General features: G+C 42.5%; 1 long non-coding RNA gene across 2 annotated transcripts in view; it reads right to left on the reverse strand.

Annotated features, from left to right (window-relative positions):
- LOC311434342 overlaps positions 1 to 22405 on the reverse strand; it is a 155472-nt gene that overhangs the window by 20581 nt on the left and 112486 nt on the right. For both annotated transcript variants that reach the window (XR_014691413.1, XR_014691414.1), the window contains 4 exons: positions 8745 to 8888; positions 8052 to 8113; positions 7510 to 7621; positions 1023 to 1189 (listed from right to left, as the gene is read on the reverse strand). This is a non-coding gene — a long non-coding RNA (uncharacterized lncRNA). The remainder of the gene's footprint in view (positions 1 to 1022; positions 1190 to 7509; positions 7622 to 8051; positions 8114 to 8744; positions 8889 to 22405) is intronic.

Genomic DNA, 22405 nt, shown 5'->3' on the forward strand with positions numbered 1-22405 from the left:
ACAAGTAGCTAGACATGCATGAGCTTAAAACTACTGGTGTCAATCAGATCTGAGCCACTTACTCTGCTTGGTACTCCACAGCACACGCAGACAAAACGCAGACACAAAGCGCCACATACAAGCACCCAGCCTAGCGAGGAGCATGCTGACATACAGGTGCTAGCACATACCTCCGGTGCCAGGAAAACGGGTACAGATGTGATTTATAAAAGCACCTTCAAGATGTCATCATTGTACCACTACCAAAACAGAAACAGCACTACATGAAATATGCAGTATGTATGGAGATGTCAGTCCTTGCCAGAATGTGTGAGCAGGAGGCTATCTGGACAGGATTTTCTGTCTTGGTAGGGTTGGGTGTCTACATCTATTCGTTCCAGTCTGGAAGATGCAGAAGAAAGATCTTGCACCTCATAAATTTGAGTGCCTTTAGCTCACAAAATACATGCAGTACCCTGAAAGCCCTATGCACTTGTCACCTTCTTACACCTGCTGATGGAAGTTATTATATGCTGTACTGGAAGGAAAAAAAAATAGTAAAAAGGTGGGTCATTGCTCTCTGAAAAGATGCAGTTGGCACTAATGAAAGATATCCAGAAATGGGAGGGAAAGACAATTTTATATTTAGAAGCAACATATTACATGTTGGTGTTTTTAAGACAAATGATAGCTAGACTCCATTAGCTATCACCCCTTCTCAAAAGCAATCAGGCAGAAAACCAAGATTTTGATGTACTCCCTCACAACTCAAAAAGAGGCTGTGCACAGAAGTACTGAAGGAGGAAAAAAAGCAATGAAAATGATTATGGTCAGTATTTAGTACTGGAGTCAGGGGACATGGAAAAAAAAAGGACATTTAGATTGGGAACAAATGGACGAGGGATGCACCTGAGGAATAAGAAGGCATCAAGAAGCAAGTGTTTTTTATGAAAACGCCACTTGAGTCATTAGTGCATTTGTCACTGTAAGAACTGATTGCTAAAACACTGTGAATTTTTTAAGTATTGGGAAATTTTACCTACCAGGACACCGTCATCATCATCACACTGCTAATCGTTGCGAGGGTGCTGGTTGCTGTCAGGCTGTCACCACCCGAGGAGCAGCTGCACCTCTGTGCAGATGTTGCAGCAGCCATGGAGGAGGCAGAACCAGGGCTCCCCTTACACAGCTCTCTTGGTGCCTACTGAAACTGGAAAGCAAAGTTTTGAGAGATTATTATTTTTAAATGTAATTTTTACTTTTTCAGTTCATTCTTCTTTTTCCTTTTTTTTTTTTTTTTATTTTTTTCTTCTTCTTCTATTGCTTCCCTCTTTTATTTTTTATTTTTTTTTTCTTTCTGCTCTACACTGTAATAAATCAACATATAAATGTACTGGATTATTTCCACCTGGAATGTAGGAAGACAAATAGTAGAGAAGATCAGTTTGGTCATTTACCATATTGGTTTAGCATGGTAATGCTTTTTTTTTTTTTCTTTTCTCATTTCAAAGCAGTAAACAAATGCTGCAAGAACAGTTCAAATGCTCCCTACCTAAGACAAGGCCTTGTGCAATGAAACCACTGAATTCAGTTTTTGAACACCTAACTGCCCCTTCGTTACTTTTTCATAGGAACAGAACTGAATTTTGGATTAGCCCGAAATTTGAAACTACATTTTTCCCAAGCAGCAAAACCAGATGTACCCTTAGCTATGTTAAATCACAAACATACACACATGGAGATGCAGAAAATGCACATGAAATATGAAAAAGCATTCCCTTCAGGCAGAAGATAAACAGCCCTACTACAAATTAGCTCTCGGCCCCGTCAGGTGTGAATCTCTCTTGTCAATACGTACCAAATTCCCTGAGATAGAACCACATGGTCATGAATTTTATTTCTCTCCTGCTTAATTCCTAGTACCACTCTCCCTTGTGGATTTACTCAGGGATGATTTACAGTGGGAAAGGTGACATTAAACACGTCATTGAGCATGCAAAGATGCTGCACTCAAAGCAGCATATGCTTGACTTTGTTAAAAGATGAATGCTGTCAACTCCGCAGTGCCCACCAAGATCTGGCCTCCTTTTTCTTCCCAACAAACTTTGAGGAAGATGCAGACACGAGTCTTGACACTGAGAGAAATAAAAGTTAATGTATTCATGACATGATTTCACTTGCAGCCTGATTTAGCAATGTCTTGTCTAGTTTGGATCTGCTGTTGCTTTTCCTAATTTACTCATTGCACAAAGAAAATAAATAAATAAGTGTACTATAGCCTTATTTATCCTTCTTTGGACATTTCTTTACCAGGCAGATGGTCAATTAAGAGCACTAAACAATGACACTGTTTTCTCTGTAAACATTTTTTTCTAATAGCCTAACAAATGAGAATCTGTGCTGCCATACTGCTGAATACCATCTTGACTTTCTAATTACAAAGAACTGTGTCTTGATAGTAACAATTACAGCTGTAACAATGATGCTGGTACTTGAACAATATAGTTGGAGGCAAAGTGCTTATCGGAATATTCACAAATAAAGGCTTACATTTATGCCAGAGCTGGAGATGGGAGGTTAAACAGTTGGGGGTGGGGAGGTGTAGAAGAAAGGTTGAAAACATTGGTTTAGTAGCTACAGATGTGAATTTGAATCCAATTACATGAAAGGCAGGGGGAAAAAAAAAAAAAGCGTATGAAAAGATGCTGTTTCCTTCTGTTTGGCTAATCAATAGGTTAAAGGGTTAGTAAAATTAACATGCTAATAACATTCATTTTGCTATTTATGTACCACTCATAGTATTTCCAGTGAATTATGTCTTGTGAGTAATGTACGTGCTGCTATACGAGCTTTCCCCTTTTTTGTCCAGAAAGGTAAAATGGTCAGTATTTTTTTTTCCCAGTGTGATGGAAATTGGCTTCTCAAGTCTGTTACTTACCATACCTTTCTTATTTAATTTGCTTAGATCTAACCCCAGCAGGGTTTTGTTTTTTTGTTCATCCTTTTTTTTTTTTTTAAACGAAAAGTTCTCAGTACACCCAGGAAAAGGAGTAATGTTCCTGAGCTCGCTGCTGATCCCCACCGCTGCTGTCCCTGGGGTCCATGTGCCCTCCAAAGACTGGCCTTTGCCCCCTCTGCATTCCCACTGCTGCTGGCCCCTCGTCCCTCGGTGCTGCCCCACTCCAAGGCAGGATGGATTCACCTCCTCTGCTCCTGCCCTTGCTCCCATCCCCACTGCGCTCAACCCGCTCCCCGAGCCATCATTTAGCCCACACTTATTAATCAGCGCACATAATTTGTCTCTAATGCTGTCAATTTAACATGGCAACCTGACTTTTTTTTGGAGGGGACAGGGTCAACAATTTAATGAATCTCGTCTGCATTTTAATTCAGACCTATAATCTGCCTCTGGCAGTTTTCTTAGACAAGTTTTACATTTTCCAGGATTTTCTTTCATCAAACCCAGTACAATGGGATGTTTACCTTCCTGCCTTGGATGTCTTCAGTACAGGGCAAGTCCCATGCAGACCTACCTTAATCAACCCGGGACACAGACTAAATCTACTGATCTAGTCTTCCAAGGGTTTTCCTGGGGCCGTGCACAGCACAAGGAATGAGCAACTTGGGGCTGCGCTGTCCCTTTTCTGCACAGCTTGGTGCACCGTTGTAGGCACCAAGCTCCAGGCTTCGTGACTTAGTGCCCCTGTGGAATAACCTTTCCTCACTAATGACCAGAGCATCCGGGGCACAGCAGGAAAAAAGCTTTTTTTTTTTTTTTTTTTTTTGATTTATTTACTCCTGTGATTTTCTTTTTGCTCTTTCTACAGGGAAGTACACCAGGAAGAAAAAAAAAAAAAAGTGAGCAGGAAAGGTAGCTGCAGAAAATTCAGTCCTACTGATGAATCCTTTAGCCACAGTGTGGACGAGTTTGTCTAATTGCTGTGGCAGGAGGCTGGAGCCTGATTGAGCAACTCGGTGGACTTCCCTGGGTCAAAATAAATAAAACTCCCCAAACGAGAGCCTCTCGATCACCATGTCAGATGTAAACAGAATAGACTATGTTATTAGGAGTGATGTGACTTTGCCCGGGCGAGCGCCACGCTGACAGTAGCTCCTTTCTGGATTTCAGTCAGCCGTTGTCACTTGCCTTGACAACGCGGGAAGTTAATGTATTCACGGCATTACTGCACACGCATCCGCAATTCGCAGCATATTGTATTGTTTACCCCTGCTCTTTTGTAGTAGTGCATGTAGTAATTTGCCTTCTAGCAGCAGAGAATTCCTCAACTTAAAAATTTTACCCTCATTTTATTTACCCTTAACAGAAAGACAACCCTCTCACAGCCTTGCCGCTGCTGCAAATACTGCACTTTGCAGCATCAAAAATGAAAAGAAGTTGTATTTCACATTTCAGTCAGAAGCATCTTCAATGTATTTTTATGCACATCCTTCATCTTTCTCTACCACACGTTATTTACTCCCTTTTAACAGACACTCGGATTATTTTTGTGTGCTCTCGACAGTCTTTAAGCAGCATGAGAAGGGGTATTTCTGCAATGTACCCGAGTACTGATAGTAACAGCAGAGGGGTTTTAATCTCTTGAATTATCTTCCACTGCTGGTATTTTTGTGTGCCTGCACAACACGGTGTTTCCAGGGCACTGACTCTGTCATGGACTTACAGCAGCTCCAATGGAGTGGCTTTTGAGTTTTTGGTGAGCAGATGAATTATCTGTCATTTAATTGATTTATCGCTCACATTCATTACTGTCCCTTACTGTGAAACTCTGCTGGATTCAGATGGCTGTCCTTACCACCTGTGGCCCCATTTGCCATATCATTAAAAGCCACTAAGCGTACACCAAAACTATGCTTCAAGACAGTTCATAAAATAGGATAGAAGAGCAAATTTCTGTATCCAAAAATACTCCAGGTAAAGGATATTTTTTATTGATGGATATATGTTTCTCCAGAAACTTAAAGAATGTTGCTCTTGGCCCAGGCATCTCCCAGACTGAGAGATAAGGTCATTAGGAAGATACAATGTGAAATTCAGTGAAATATACTCATCTGACTTGCAGGCCTACATTTAATAGGGTAATGTTAATGCCCTTTGCTTTAGCTCATATAGTAAAGTGTGATATAATCCAAGCAGTCACACGTGGCAAGCCCTTGTTTTAGAATTAAAAAGGGTCTATTTTTGTTGCAACTTTTTTATGAGTTGAGAAATTCTGATTCTAAAATTCAGAGTACGTTAAAAATACGATTGCCTTGTGCAGCAGCTGCCCATCTCATAGTCAACATGTGTATGTCTCAACACAAAGGATTTTTATTCCAAATTAGATAGCTTTCTGCATGAGCTTAGCAGTTCAGAGCAAGTGTTCTTAACCTTTGCTTTGGGTACCCTCATGCAGCCTCTGCTCATTTGACTCCCATCTTTCTTCCAGACTCTGTTTCTTGAAATTTGAGACCAGTTCAGCCAATGTAATGCACTAAGCCACCAGCTGGAGATCTAACCTCTGTGGCTTGGGCATACCCTCACATGGCTTGAGCTGAGTAAGGAGGGCACCAAGTCCAAGCCCATCATTAACAGCATATGCTGGGCAATCCCGGAGGGAGACTTGTCCTGTCCAAAAATGCCTAAGATCGGTGAGATAGATAGATTTCCCTTTGATAGATCTCCCTTCGGCAATGTCATAGTGATTAAAGTAGCAGCTTAGCCTTTAGATGGCTGAAGTGGCATGAGCAGAGCCTTGCCCTTAGCTTCATTTTGATGCTCAGGAGTGTTTAGCATCAGCACAGCCCCTAATGAATATTGGAGCCTGACACATCCATAGCATGATACTTAGTTTAAATGCCTCCATCTGGCTGCAAATGTCCAGTTCTAGCTAAGAGCTTGGAAGTGAGACAAACTGTAAAACAGACACTTCAAAAGAAGAAAATTGTGAAGAACTCAGGTAGTGTTGTGGAGAGGGGAGTTTCAATTCAAAGCACTTTCCAAATGAAACAGACAATTAAGCCCTTATTGAAAATAGACCCCCTCCCCCTCTTTTTTTTTCCTTTAAAGCAAAGGGAAAATAATACTGGGAATTTAGAAAACATGAATTTTTAAAACCTAATAAGCTACTCTAACAATCTACACAATTCCCTTCGCTTAAAATATTCATTTAGAAATACAAGATTTGTGATGAGGGCAGGCTGGGTAAACAGGTCTGAATACTGTTTGTGCAGGGTCTCAGCAGTACCCCCCGCTGCCAGAGCTGTCCTCAGCCACCCCTGGCTCAGCCCTGCTGTGCCTCTCCCGCTCATGCCTCCACACATTTGGAAACAACAGGCAGTTAATTGCAACATGCATTTATGAGTTAGGGTCTGTAAACTACCGTTTTATATCTGTGGGGACTGTCGGGCAGAGAAAGGGAACACGCTGCATGAGCAGTCTGGAGGACTGGAGTTACCTGGCAATGAAAAGCCCCAGGTCTGAAGCGGTGCTCACAGCCCCTCCAAACCCCCTAGTGCTTCCCTAGAAGCACTCTTGGGAGGACTGAATTTCCTGAGACCAGCTTGCATCTGACAAAACATTTAGATTTTGATACAGATCCGAATACCTTGGATTTGTTTCTCTAGGCACCTCCAGCCACACCTTTTGCATTACTCACCATAGGGCTACAATGCCTGATTTACCATTAGTACAAAGAGATACTTAGAAACCCTTGGGAAATTAACCCAGTCACAGATTTTAACAAAAACTCCAAGAAAGGGGAAGAAAAGCAACTCTAGTAGTTAGATAAATAATTTTCGGCTCCCAACACTGATTTCCTTTCCTTCCCCTTTACACTTCCTTCTTGCACCAGTACCAAGTATAAGCAATCCAAACACTTGACTGGTAGCTTGCTTTGTGCTTCATGCTTTTGTCTTGCCTTTTTTTTTTCTTCATTGCATTTTGTTGCCACCTTTTTAACCTAGCACAATTATCTTCTAACTCTGCCTCCCTTCCCTTGTATTTTGGTTCCATGTGACTAGATTTCAGACTTTTCCCTCTCACTCTCACACACAATGCTATTAACATTAAATCCTTTCTTGTAATTCTTTATTTCATTATAGGTCTTTGAGCTACTCCTGAATTCCTAAGCCAATCTTTGTAAAGACTAAGTTCACCAGAAATCAAACTTAAGCACATGGTTTGCTCAAAAAAAAGGCTCCTCCTTAACCTATCAGTACGTAGTTCCACTCAAAAGACTCATGAACCTACAGGCTACCCAACAAAATGACCGTACAAAAGAAAGGTGCACGCTACGTCCCATACCACAGAATGCATTCACTGCCCTGACAAATTTAGGCCTGGCTACCTAACAAGCAGATAGTCAATGACACCAGTAACTTGTGGTACTGAGGGCTCTGAGAAATGGTTTAAAGAATTTCTATTAAAGCATAGATGGGACTTGGAGAGGTGGGAGTGAAACAGACCTGGGAAAGCCACAGGAAGCAAGGAGACAAGGATGCAATAAAACACGGGGCTCTCGGAAAATATACCTGATGCCTTAATGCCCTTTGCTACCAATGTGCTTTTTGGCCATCCAGATGAGGAATGCTCCCATGGACCTAAAAAGGATGCCTGATTCAGGAGAATCCAGCCTGAAGGAACCTGGGGAAGAAACCAGCAGGAAAGTGCCTCCCTTTATCAGAAATCCTTCTGTACATTTACCAAGGATGAGAAGTGTTCAGACCTACCTAAAAACACCAGTTCCTCCCAAGTACCAATAAAATGATGCCTTTTACTTTTGGGGGGACAAACAAGGTGGCTTTTTAATGACTATGTATTCTACCATGTACTCTTCATACCTGGGCAAAGTTGTCATAACTCGCTGTATCCAGCAGAGTGGATGAAGTTTAGCTCAGGCTGAGCAGACCTTCTAACTAGTTAGGCAGAAGTAAAAAAAAAAAAAAAAAGCATTTTTCACTAGTCTTCCACCCCATCTTTAAGGCCAACCTATTTTCAGTGCCAAGTCAATGCTGTGACTTTTAAGCCCTCAGCAGGCTGGGAAATGGTGACAGAAGTCTCAGTTGATACATACATGACTAACAGGTCCAAGGATATTCCTTTGGGACAACAAAGGTAGCAGTGCTCAGGGCAAAACTGTCAAGAGAAAGAGAGAAGATTTGAATGAGCTTCAAGAAAAAAAAAAAAAAGAAAAAAAAAGAGAAACACCTACACTGAGCACACCAGTCACCAAGCGTTGGTAGAGCACCAGGCAAGAATTTTTCTTTCCTTTTTTTTTTCAAAAAAAAATTTCTTGGAACAATTGGAGGTGACATTGTCACCACTGGTATTACCACCAAAAAATAAGCACAAGTAAATATACAAAGAAGGGGAAGTTTCAAGGACAGAAGACAAAGATGAAGCCATCAACTTGTATGGTAAATGCAGCGTAAGCAGGAGAGGAAAAGAAGAGCAGAGACGTGGTACTTGGACGCATCCTACCTTCCTGTTTACAGTGCCCAGGTAGCAGATGATAAAAACATGAGCAGTAAGATATGTACCAAAAATGAGGATAATAGCTGTGACAAGTAATAGGATATAGAACTTCCTCAGTATGTTGAAAAATCACAAGTTAGCTGGGAAAAATATTGAGCAGACTGGTAGAGCTGACAGTTGTTAAAAGAAAAAAAGAAAGAGAAGGAAATACAAACGGAGAAGTTTGGTTTTAGAGGCAAAGAAAAAAAATTACACAACACACCTAAGGAGATCTGTTAGCACGGCTGCTTACCTTTAGCCCTACCAAGACATCTTTGTCCTCATCAGCATCTCCAAAGCATGGTCCTTGGACTTTCTTCCTCCCTTTTGCAAGCCTGGGCACTTCCTTACCCATACCAGGAGCCAAAGCAACTCATTAACCCAGTGGAAATATAACCTGGAAAAGAACACGAGTCTGTATATTCTGCTGGACCAGTGAGTTGTATGACCTTACTGTACAGTTGGAAAAGGATCATGGTATGTGTACGGCACTAGAGAGAATGGAGGAGGCAGTGAGCATAACTTTGCCCTGAGCTGCAACAGTGCTCCTCTTTGCCTGGAGCTGGAGACAGTGCTTGGACAAGGACAAGAAGAAGGGATTGAGAGGAAGGCAGCAAAGTAAGCCTCAGCAAAGGACTGTGAGATGTAGTGGTACTAATTTAGGAATAACGAGCACAGAGGAGCAGGCTACAACCCTTGATGCAGAAAGGACTACTGACTCAGTCCCTCAGGGGATCAGGGGGCTGAATTTAGGGAGCTGCCACCAAACAGATCACCAAAGAGGGGAGAAGTGGGAATGTGTAGGTGAAACGCTTGTCTGCAGGACAGTCTGGAGGGCAGAGCAGAAGGGAAACCCATCAGGGAGCAAGCAGCCGAGAAAGAGAATTCTTGGAAACAGGATGGACAAATGCATCCCCAGCATTTGGGGGTGAAAAGCCAGTTCTGATTGAAGTTCTGTTTGATGAAGTGGGGAGGGGGGGATATTTCAAAGACACGTGTTTTGCACCAAAAAGTAATGCCTGCTGCCCTAAAAATGACAATTTTGAGGTTACTTAATACTGAAGCACCAGAAGAAAACGTGACTAAATGTAGAGGTGTATTTCTTACACTGTGAATGTATCAGGAATCCTTTGAGCTCCTTTGCCTCCTGTGCTGTGATGCAGTGAAAGCTGGGTGCTTTGTAAAATGAAAATGTTGCAGAAGCTCTAGGTGCAAATGCAGCATGTGCAAAAGCCCTTTTATTCAAACTGTGCTACTTAACAAAGTGGTTTGTGAAACCATTTTCAAGCCTTCAGCAATTTTCCCTGCTTGAAGTGATCATTTTAGCATCTTCTTCATGGGTCATTCGTAGACTTTAAACCCTGGAGTTCACCCCATGGTGTTACCTGCAAGGGCACTGCAGACCACAACTACAGCAGAACTTGAAAGTTTATTTCATATATTGTTTCAGCCAAAGCACTCAATTTTGGGAGGCGATTTTGCATCAGAATGAGATGCACTAGGTACATACCACAGATTACTTTTCAGAGGAGTTAATCTTCCTATCCATTATCTAAAGTAATTCAAAAAGCTCAAAAATGGAACTGTTCTTGAAGAAAGAATTCATGTTCAGGTAATTACAAATAACAGACACATCTGGTTATCTTAATTGTTTGGGAACGTCTCAATTATCTAAGAATGTTTTCATAAGGACTCAGAGACAGTAAAACTTTCTCACGGCAGATTGCATTCACTGATGAGAGGAAATTCAGTCGATCTAACACACTCAAGCGTGCTTAGACTGAGAGAGCACTTTGAATCCCAGTGCCAGTGGGCTTTATTTGCCTCTAAAGAACGACAGACTATGAAGTTAGAAATGGGAAAGTCCCACATACGCAGCCCCTCTCACTACTCGTTGCAGTTTTTCCAGCACTCCTGTGAAAATGAAGTTTTTGCGTACTGATGGTTCAGCCTGAAAATGACAACTGAGAGCTGATTCTGTACACATCTGCCCCAGAGAGAGGCAAGTTGAGTAAAGGCCCTTCCCCTGTCAGAGCATTTGGCAGCCGGTGAGTGGCACCCCTTCCCTCACAGAAATTGGAAGTGTCTTTTGCCTGAGGGGGATGCATTGCAGAGGAGCTCAGAAGTTTCTGCACATCTGAATTCACCTGTGCCGGGCAGCAGCTGCGCACTTAGACCTGGAGAGGCGGACCATGTGAGCCCTTAATGCAGACCCACACCCTGACGGTGCATGTAGCCTACAAAAATCTGTAATTAGCTGATTGGGAATGACCTCCCCTGGCTCCTAAGCCTCCAAACTATTTCTCTGCATAGTAGTGGCAGTGAAAGGGGGGTGGCTTTGCACTCACCCTGGGATGCCTGCACCCCCCTCCAGAGAGGGAGGGTGGGAAGGTTTCTCACGTGTTGGTCCCATAATTCATCCAGCTCTTCCACCAGGGCCACGGCCGCCTGGCTCTGATCTTTTCCAATAAGAGCTGAAGAACCTCTCGGCTCCCAGCTTGCTTCTGCTCATAGCCTAACTAGCACCTTTGTGTGGAAGACATGATTGGGGTGAAATCACGTAACTGTAGCGAATGTACCCCTGTGGCTAATGAAACCAGCAAGAAGGGGTGTTGCTGGGGCTCTACACAAATTCCAATCAATATTATTTATCTGGCTGAGCATGTAAGCTGGCCGCATCCTCTCCACCTAATGCCCACTCCCATCCCCTCCACCCTGTGGGTATCAGCAGGAGGGAACCTGATGTATGCTGGTAATTATCTGCTGCTGAAAAGAAGTGCTATTTCTCTTATTTTTGTAATGCAGATCAATGCACATGTCACTACTGAAAAGCTATGTCATTTAGGATGGAGCATTAACTGCTAGGAATGGATTTTGAAGCTCCCCACTTGTGGGTGGAATATTTTCTGGAGGAGTTGAGCCTTTCGAATGCTGAATTTCATTTATCCTGCTGCCTCTTTAAGAGTAGTTGGTGGAGGAGAGGGTGTTTGAGAAAGTGACAGTTTGTCATCTCCTTCCCCAGCGAGCTGGAGCTGGGGACCAACTGGTAGCAGGGAAAGAAACAAACTGGCACAGGCAGATTAGCAGGGGACGGAGCAGACTTTGCTAAAGGAAGCAACAGCCCTGCAGCGGGTTGCAAGAAAACAAACTCCAGAGGTCAGAGAGCACTTCGTGGGGGAGAGAGGGAAGGGTGCACCTGGGGGAGGAAATATGGTAAGGAACCGAGGGGAAGGAGAGAAGGAAGGCTGGAAAAAGGGCAGAAGTTGGATGCTTCACTAAGAAGAATACAAACCTGGAAATCAACACGCATGCAACAACTTCCTGCCAATTTTTCTACCTAGGAGCTATACTAACATGGGCTATCCAAAAAAGCAAAGTCAGATCCGCAGTGGAAGGCAAGAGTTTTCCAAGTTTCTTTCAATTCTATTCATGGGAATGAAACAGGAACTTCTCCAGACACTTGCTGAGAAAGAGAGAGCAAACTCTCCTGGTGTCCTTCAAGCCCAGGTAAAGAGAAGCACAAGACGGTCACAACTGGGGTTCAGCCATGTGTACTAAGAAAAACCTCAAAATCTCAAAACTCAGAATAAAGAGGGAAACTCAGCTTACAGTTATGTAATATGAACACAACTCTTACAACTGCCAATTTTTAGGAGCTCTCCCCCCTTACACCTCCAAGCTAGTCTGGTCAGCACCAAAACAGAAAGCTATACAGTCCCCCTAAAGTAAAGATTTTGGCAAACCAATTAGGCTACTGCTACCGTGGTACTGCCGTTCTGCACCTAAACTAATATGGTGTAGTTTGAGGAATGTGCATCTACACACACTGCACACTTTGCTGAGATGTGCTGATGGACACAGCCCACATTTAGGATGTTGACAAAAGTGGCTGAAACCAAGACATCCATCAATCCAAGCGTCAATGTGAGCCATACCTTTACATGCTCGCTATTTGCCTTTCTTAAAACAGGCACTTGCCTTACTTCACAGCAGTGATTTTTAGAGCATATGTTCACTATATACAGTTCCTCTTTGAAAGTTCTGGACACACAGATGTTACTCTTTGGAATTGCTCAAAAATTTCAATATTCTTTTGAGTACTTGATATTTACAGTTTGATATTTAAAGTGTGCAATTTGTTATCTAAATTGCACAGCACTGTTTCAGTTTCCTGACTGAATGACCCAACTTTTATGAACCTTTCCAGCTTCCACAGGAAAAGGTTTTGTTTAGACACGAAACACCTTTCCATGATTAGACAAATATCAGCTACCTCTAAAAACTGTTGCAAGAAGGGTTGAACAAAGAGAAATAGAAATTATATTTAGAACTCCACAGACATGCAAATAGTTATTCCTTTATTCACCTACACCACATATGTAGGCCCAGATAGCTTTTCTTTTTTACTGATGTTGCTTTTACTTCGTACTTTGAAGAAAAGACACATGGCTAGTCTGAAAGCTGATCAGATTCTTCGTTCATTTGAAAAGCTTATTTCTAAATAGTACTTGCAAATATGTGATGAGCATAAATTTGGAAACCGCTGAAAAACTAGCTATGTGTCATAACACAGTGTCATTTTTTCTGATGTTGTACAGAAGTATGATGAAAAGCCAAAGTCCTACCAAAAATCCACTCAGTGATGACCAACGAAAGGAGGATTTGAAAACTGGCATTATTTCTGGACATGTTCTATGGCCCTTTTCATGCTGGCAGGCAGGTACTTATCACCTCTTTGCAAAAATTTGGGGTTTAAAAGCTGTCTCCTTAAGCCTCTCGACCACTACTTGTCCCTCCACATTGACAACCTGAGCACTGACAAATTTTGAAGCTTCCTTGGCTTACTTTTAAATTTTCCTTTCCACATCCTATGCCAGCAGTTACCCAGAGGGAGAAAAAAAACACCGTATCCATCCTTCAAAAAGTCTAACTTTCACTCTGCTAGTTCTAATCCATTATCTAGGCCCACTAATGTGTACTACATCATCAGAGGAGCAATGCTCTGATGATGTAGTACAGCCCATGTACATGTACATCATCAGAGTTATATCCTTCTGATCTGCCTGTGGGTTTAATAAGCATTCCAGATGGCTTGCTATGCCTGAAGCAAGAATGGATAATCACACAGCTCTACCCTCAAAACAATAATAAAATAAGGACACAGTAGCATAGGGGCTCATGCCTGCCAAAAACATTCAATAGACTGTATAATACAATAGTCCAATGTGATTGGTGAGGCACATTTATACCCTAGCTATTTACAGGTGAAAGGGACCTAGTTTTAAATAAAACAGAGGTTACAAACACGTAGTGTTATTGTTATTATATATTGCAGTGCGGCTGCAGTGCCTGAGCCAGGCGGAGCACTGGGCTGCGGCTGGCCCACCGGCGGGCCCATGGCTGTACCCTCGTATCTCACGTATGCAAAGACACGGCTTAGGATTGGCAGGAGGAGGACGGCCTGATCTGAATAATGGCTCAGCGGCATTTCTCCGGAGCCGTACAGTACACGCATATCTAATCGGTTATCTATTGGATTTGCAGGGTATCCATCAGCCCAGCCTCCAGTCATCAAGTACTGTAGCAATAAGTGTCACGAAGCCTTTCCTACTCAAGTAAAATTATTCCTTGGTGGCGTTGCTCGATGCGAATAACCTGAGCGATGCACGCTGAAGCGGCCAGCGCTGCAACAGCCAGTTCTGCAACGGCAGGGCTGCTCCGAAAATGGAGCTTGCCACTCAGAGATCATTACCCTACTCCTTCCGCATCGCCGTGCCACGACCAGGCAAGATCTGGAGTGCTACACATTAGGTCCCAGCAATTAGGAGAACAACCATCTTTGTGCTATTTAAATAGCTGTAACTTGAAAGGTTTTTTTTTTTCTTTTTTCTTTTTTTGAGAAAGGAAAAAAAAAAAAAAAAGTGTGCATGGAGAAAAAAGAAAGAGGTTAAGAGATGGAGGCTCAACTTTCTTATTCCTTTGAAGGATTGAGAACTGGAGGGAGGAGAAAGCAGCAAAGCAGCACTTTGATTCAGTCCCCAGGAGTGCCCTCTCCCACAATTGGACATGTGGGACAAGACACAGGTGCAGCGGCCTGCGCCCCCTCCCCAGGAGGGGTGCAAACCCTCAGAGCTGCTGGGACATGAGTTCAGGGGTGCCTTGAAGCCAAGAGAAATTTTGACGTGGACTTTAGCAGGGACTGGATTTCAATCTAGGGTTGCAGAGAAAGACTGGATACCCAGTTAGGCTCAAGTATATCTGTCTCTGTGGGAGGAAAAGGTAAATCATCCCACCTCTCAGCAGATTTCACTCAGAGAAGAGTAGCTCGTTGACGTCAACCATTTAGTGAGCTGATGGATAATTTTTCCCTGGCCAAACAAGTGGGTTCTACTTTAGTTTTAACATTAAACGCTATTAAATGAAACGAATACAGCATGTTTCCATCATACGTGTTGCCGAAGCTGCTGTGACAGCTACGAAGCTGCTAGGCATGATGTGTCAAGAAAATGTACCAGAAGAAAAGTACATGGAGCTACTGTCAGAAATACAAGCAGGATGGCAAACGGCGTATCGGCTTCATATGCTGTTGAAATGATTTTTTAATTGTTTCTGTATACCCAGGCAGATCTTTAAGGGTTAACTGCACACAATGTAATGAATTCAATAATGATGAGTTAAAAAAGGTCTAATTAGCAAGTAACCACTTTATTATGAAAGGAAATGGTAATGAATTTAATAGCTCAAAATCATTAACAATATTTAGTTTGCTGGTACTTGTTCTCTATTATCCTCATTAATACGAACATTTAATATGTTTTAAAATGGATTTGTAATACTTTTTGTACCATGAGGTTATACTGACAAAAAGAGTGTAATTATTCTGTTAATTGTAATCTCTGTCTGTTTGTGCTCCAAATAGCAGCATATTTAGGTGTTAATAAAAAAAAATATAAAAGTAATTAAGAGAGGGAAGTTTAAAATGTAATTAAACAAGAACTCTTAAATTACAGGATAAACTTCTCTGAGGAAAAAGTTTTGGAATAGAGCTCCCTGAAAAACAAGTTCCTTCTACTGAACTCTCTTCTGTTTTCTCATCCAAAAAAGGGGGGAAAAAAGGAAGAAAAAGTAAATAGAATCATTACTATTCTATTACTATTACCATAAGTCACCCAAGAGTAGTAATTTCTTTGCACAGGGTATCATGTCAGTCACCACCACTCAACCGACCTTCTCCAGATCTGTTCCTGACCTTCTGTTTGTAAACATCTTGCTCCCTTACACCATACGTATCTATGTATCCTCTCTCCTGGCAGCATCTCAGGTGCCACCGAAGCACCACGTTTGCTGCTGGCTCTCTCACCTAGGAAGCTCCAGATCCTTCCCAACAAAAATAAAAATGAAAAGCCAAACTCCAATCAGCTGTTGCACCTTCCTCATGCCTGTCACACTCACAGTGGCCACAGTGTTCTGGGCAGTGGTCCTGGAGGCATAAACCAACCAAGGTGCTCTTTTGACAGCAGGCAGTGGAAGCAAGTGTTCAGAGCTGACATTACAGACCTGCCCTGAAGTGCCAGCGACGGCCAGTGGGGAGAAGGGAGGCTGGATGGCTCCGGGGTGCACAGGAGGCTCAGGTGGTGCTGGGCAAAGGCAGATACAAAAAGGTCCATAAAGCAACAGGCATGACTGGGAAGGGCAGGAGAGAACGCCCATGTTCACAGCTCCTAGGCAATATCTAGCAGTACTACAGGCTCCTGCATCTGTGTTGATTTTCCTTCTCCCTCTGGTACAAGCTGTGAGAGATGGTGACACACAAAGGCACGGCACAGCACGGCACAGCACAGCATGATGAGGCACAGCACGGCCATGCAAGGTACGGCACGGCATGAAAAGACAAGGCAAGGCAGCATTTGCCTGTTGTGGTACAGCCCTTTCGCTTAGCCATAGAGAAGAAACTCCTGAGCCTGTTTTCATTTGCTTAACCTGTCTCTGGTGAGCTGTATTCCTGCTTATAAAGGCCTGCATTAGCCAAAGCAAATCCTGACAAATTTCCTTTTGTGCTATATTGGATGTTGGTTTCTCCTTAATCCATGTGGAATTATTGCAGTGCCATTACCCTTTCTCATCCACCTCTTCCCTACCACATCAGTTTTTAGTGGCTGATTATTACCAATCAGGACCCTCTTCAAAATCCTTCCCATAAAAATCAAATCACCATTCAACCTTCCTTAATACCAGAAACTTTTGGAGCTGTTTGCTCTGTGGACAGCACCAGCTCCTCACTGAAAACAGCTGTTCCCAAGACTTATCTGCATGCCGATGGGCAGAGCACCGGGTGACAGGAGGGCTGTGTCCTGGCATATGTGCAGCCCACGCAGGTGTCCCAGGGCACGGTGGGGCTCCCTGCACAGCTCATCGCAGCACTAGCACCTTCCCTTCCCTGGCAATTGCCTTAACAGGCTAATTTAAGAAACTGTGCTGAGCAGTCACAGCAGATTTCAGCATTATTTCTCTGAAATAGTCAGGGTCATTCCATTTCTTTGTTTAATTTTGCACAGTCTGTGGCACTTGTTGGCAGTGGGATCCATGCCCATAGAGTCACAGGCATATGGCTGCCCATGGTTGCAGTGGGTCAGACAGCTATGGAAACATTTGGTTTTGTGCACATCTCTGGGTCACTATTCAAGCTTCCCGAGTGGTGGCCCAACCAAGAACCCCCTTCCAGCCCACATGGATAGCTAGCCCACCAAGGAACATTCTCTGTTTAATTTTTTTTTTTTCCTGAGAAAAGGAATTCAAAAACAGTTTAAATTAAAGTGAAGCATCTCATTTGCCCACGAATGACATTTTTCAACTTTCCATTTTACAGGGAAAAGTTGTGAAGGATTCTTTTTTTTAAAAAACTTATTACAATTTCTTTTTTTTTTTTTTTTTTTTTTTTTTTTTGAATTGCCAGTGAAGAGAAAAATATGTGATTTGCAGAGCTCTAAAAATAACGAGTTAAAATAGTTTCTGCCTCTCAAAGGAGGCCTCTTAGTCCTATAATTTCTGCAGATTTTGCCTTTCAGGATGGGTATTTTAAAGAATGATATAATGTCATTTCTATAAGTATCGTCTCATAATCTGCTGCTACTGTTGGAAATATAAGGTTAGAAACAGCTTGAGCAGAAGAAATACCAGCTCGCCCAGCTCTATTAAAAATATATACATATTTTAAGAAAAGGGACAGGTTGTATATCCCAAAGGTGAGCAAACGCTGCCAAACATTTTTTGAGAATATTTCTTTTGATTTCTATCTTCGTCTGCATTTGCAACCCTTTTGTGTTTGTCTACTGCAAAGAGTTCAGCTATGACTGTTACGGGGATGTTTATTCCTAGACAGAAAATTTTAGAAAGAACACTTACATTTGGGCTAGGAGAGCATGTACAGTATTTCCTTCTAGAAATAAACAATACCAATTGTGCAGTTGAAACAAAACAAAATAAAAACAAAAAAGCTATTAAAAGTTCAAATTACTCAAGTAAAAAATAAGAATCATCTATCTACCTTCTGTCTAATCCATCCAATCTATCACACTTTTAGTTTTTAACTTAATCTAATCACCTTTGCTCAGAGGAGGCCTCTGTGGCCCCTGTGCCCAGGACTCGTCGCAGGTGCTGAGAGAGGATAGGGAGTGGGGCTTTGCTGCCAGAGGAGACCTCACCACAGTGCATGGGAGGGAAGCCACCACCTCCTGCTGCATGGCCAGCAGAGCGGACATGCTCTTCAAGATCAGTCACCATTTATCAAATGGTGCTGGGGGCCTGAGACAGCAGCTGAGAGGGCAGCAAACATTTGTGGGTTGCAAAGAATGAGGAAGGAGGCAAATGCCAGATGGAGAGGTGAAAAAATTCTTTGGGGAATGTATTCTTCCGGGAAAAGGAAGAAAAAGGACTGGAAGAAAATGGTGTGGAAAAGCACAATGGTACCACCTGCAGTGCTTCAAACACACTTGGCCACATGCACACTGATTTCGCATTCCCATGACCCTAAGCTGAATCTGCTCAAGTAAGCAGCGGAATTATTTTGGTATGCAAGCTACTGGTGCACCACGCTTACCCTTAGCACAGAGTCTTTGGGGCTTCAGGAATAGCCAGCATGTAACAAACCAGTCATCTAGAGCCTTCTGAGAGCACGAGCACATTGCAGGATAACCAGCTTATCCCTGCTTTTGTAATTCAGTCCCATAATAAATAGAATGCTTGCTCCAAATCTGTGAGAGTTTCAGGAAAGAGCCTAAAGATTTGGCTTTGGACAGCTGTGCTGCTTTCACCCTCTCCCTGTGCTGCCCTTCCTGGTATCCTTCTCATACCCATCATGAGAAGAGCTGATAACACAAGAAAGATTCAGGAGTTACTGAACGAAAATCAACTCACTTTGAAACTGGAAGCTTTGTTCTTGTTAATAATAAAAACAAACGCAGTGAGAGCCAGACTGGCTTCTCCTTCTCATAGAGGAAGAATGCCAGGGAAAACCAAAAAAAGAAAGGTTTCTCTTGGTGCTAGCAAGCCTCCATTCTCTTCTGCAAAACAAACAAGAAAGGACCTAATATTTCATCTCTGTGTTCAGTTCTACTGGTTTTATTGACTAAGATACAGGTATATTTCATGCTCAACATTTGCCTTGCCAGTGCACAGTGAAACTTGAGGAGCACTGCTCCCCCCGACAGACAGAGCTAGTTGCCAGACACAGCCGATACAACACGTTTCCTTCACGGAGCTGTTATTTTTTAATCTCTGCAATTACTTTCCTCATCCTACCCAAAAGAGGAATGGCATGGACAGATGAATCTCCTCAGGAATTCGAAAGAAAGCTTTTATTGCAGAATGGGTGCCCCTATCAAAATCTCTGTGCTATGGGAATGATGGTGAAGAATTTGTCATTTACAGTAGTTTTCCTAATGGAGGGCTCATTCTTTTAGGTCTACCCTTTAGACACGAGCTTTTTGGAAGGTAAACGTCTCCCCGGCTTGGGATGCCTCTCAAGCATGCAGATCTCGATGACCTTCTGCAGAAGAAGAGGTGCCCTAAAAGGCTGCTCCTCAGGGATACCTAAGCATGTTCATCCTTTAAAGAGGGACTCACGCAATTCCCAGCCCAGATGGTCCCAACAGTCACATGATGTGAGACAGGTTGTTTTAGTCTAGCAAAGCCCCACTGTATGTATTTTCAAGCAAACAGTTATTGCTGAAGGTAAAAATAGGAGGACCTTCCCCTCCACATTATCAGTAGATTATCATCTTCAACATCTGTGTAACTTTTAAGCAGTATGCTCATTTTATGGCTTAGAAACTTGGGTTAGTCATTGATCTCTGGATGTGTATAGAAAAAATAGGATTTTCTGGCTCCCACTTTAGTTCCTATTCTAGTCTTAACTTAAACAGTTTCCCCACTAAAAATTCAAGTGTTCTATCATCTGAATTCATATATAAGCTCTTTTACTTCCTTCTTATCCTGTAAGTCATAACTACCTAAGCTACAGGTAAATGACAGAGATTATTGGTAGTTTCTGAAAGAATGCTAAAAGATTTTTTCGCACAGTAATTTATTTTAAACGAAAAATATTCCATCTACACTTGCTTAAGACAAGCACATAGGTACATTTATCTCTGAATCCAAGAGCATGAACTGAAGGAACAACAGAACTCTGCATTTACCAGTGCACCACTGTAATAATTACCAGGGCAAATGGACTGGCACTTTTAGCCACATGGATAATATCATGGACAAGATGCCTAAATTCAGCTTGGCCTGCATCTGACTGAAGAAATTTGTTGTACATAAATAGACACAAAGATGAATGTTATTCCTGACTCCACCCATGACGTATGCTAGACTCCATCCTGTGGGTTGTCGAGGCTAATTGTGAGACACCAAAAATACTGCAATGTTGCAGGGTATTTATTTGCATTGTGAATATCAGCTATCATTTCTTTTACTAAAAACAAACAAACAAACAAAATTACTTCAGGAAGGAAAACAAAGTCATCGAATTGGCTAAAGAAAGCAAGCCAAGTCCATTGCTTATGCCTAATCTTTCTTCGTGTGGTTATCATTGTTAACTTTGTCCTTTTTTCTTCTGGTGTACTTACCTTCCTCATGAGAAAAACAGTACAGTGCTCAGGTGTTGTTTTGCAAAACACCCTCATGTATGAGAAGATCTGATTTGTCAGCAGTCTTCTTTCACTAACTTGACTTGTATTTTATAGACACTTAAATCCAACCAAAATCTACCCATGTCTTGACCAGCCATCAGCATTATTATTTCCATCTAAATCTAGGTCAAGGCAAACATGAAATATTAAAACAACAACAACGAAGAAAAAAACAAAACAAAACAAAACAAAACACAAGGCAAACCTGACAAAGAAGTTAAAGTAGGGTAACAACAACTCAAGTATTTGCACTTCTCAAATGGCGAGGGAGAAGATGGTCCCCCACCAGGACCAACACAAACTTCAGCAGACAAAGTACCAAGATACAAAGCAGAAGACACTTACTAAGGTCTCAGATATTGGTTTTGGGGGTAGGGAAGAGCTGAAAACCACCAGATCTAGACTCCCCTTCAGGGACTGATTCATTTTTCTTGCTACTAAAATGTATTCCTTCTTAAATATAACTTTATGAAGTGAGGGCATCCGCTCTGCATTGATTAGCATATGCCAACAGAGGACATAGATAAGGTCACTCTAACTTCATGCCATTGAGAGCCCCTTGCAGAGGGTGCATTCCTTTCTGGGCATCCAACAGTCTTTTCTGCCTCGTTGTCATCTTATGTATAAGCCAGGAGGTGGGAATACCCAAGGAACACCACACACTCGCAAAGCCTGCAACATGAAATCTCTCCGCTCGTGGGTCAGCAGATGTTACTTTCCAGGTGCATCCTTGGGCAAACAGCACTAACACAGGGATATCCCATATGGGCTGATACCAGAACTGTTGCCTCAAGCAACCGCTTTGGTCCTTGCCCATGAGGTAATGTGAGTAAGGGTTGTGGCTCCCTGAGATAACACAAGGATGGTGGGTCCCCAGACTCACTGGTAACGAGGTTTAAGTTCGCCTCATGTATTAAAAACACCTTTTAAACCCTCCTCTTTACAAGAGAATACCATTAAAACACTGATGCATATCAAGAGGAGTGCTGGTCTAGAGGGAAATTCAATCCTTTCAGGCTCTCTGGGAGAAGACAGCTGCCTTCACATCCGTATCTCACTGCATGTAAAATGTACCCCAAAGGAAGTACAATGTGCATGCCCTTCTGCTGCTAGCTAGTGAAAACACATGGAAATGCCATGGTCCCACCACTCACCACCAAAGCATGTCCTATCGAATTTAATGGGCCATTACCATCTTCCTACTGGCTCCTTCAGTTCCCGAGGGAACCCACCAGTGACCCACAGGGCATTTCCAGAAAGGCTATGGAAAGTGTCTCTCACTCTCTTTGTAATTCCAGAGGCTTTTAAAGCAATTTCTCCAAAGCCCTAATACATTTCTCTATCATCCACCGCTTTGATCATGAGCACATTGTGTAGGTCTTCTCCACAAAGCCTGGAAGGCAAGGGTTGTGCTCCTGGCACCTCCACCAGCAATGCTGATTGCATCCTCAAAGTTTCAAACTCGCTGTGTATGCTTGTTACTTGCAGGGCCTGACATGTGAATGGACCTGGCTGGTGGCAATAGCTAGCATTTTTCTTTGACAACGGCCGTATTAACAGATCAAACTATTGGTTTTAAACATCTTAAAACATGTATTCTAATAGTGAATACAGGGCACTGGTCCAAGCCTTCTGTAGTCAATGAAATGAGGCAGTTTCGAAAGATGAATTTGGAGCCATGACCTTGAATTGCTCTCTATACTCAGAGGAGAAATTGTGAATC

This window comes from Aythya ferina (genome assembly GCF_964211825.1).
Source record: "Aythya ferina genome assembly, chromosome: 3".
NCBI lineage: Eukaryota > Metazoa > Chordata > Aves > Anseriformes > Anatidae > Aythya > Aythya ferina.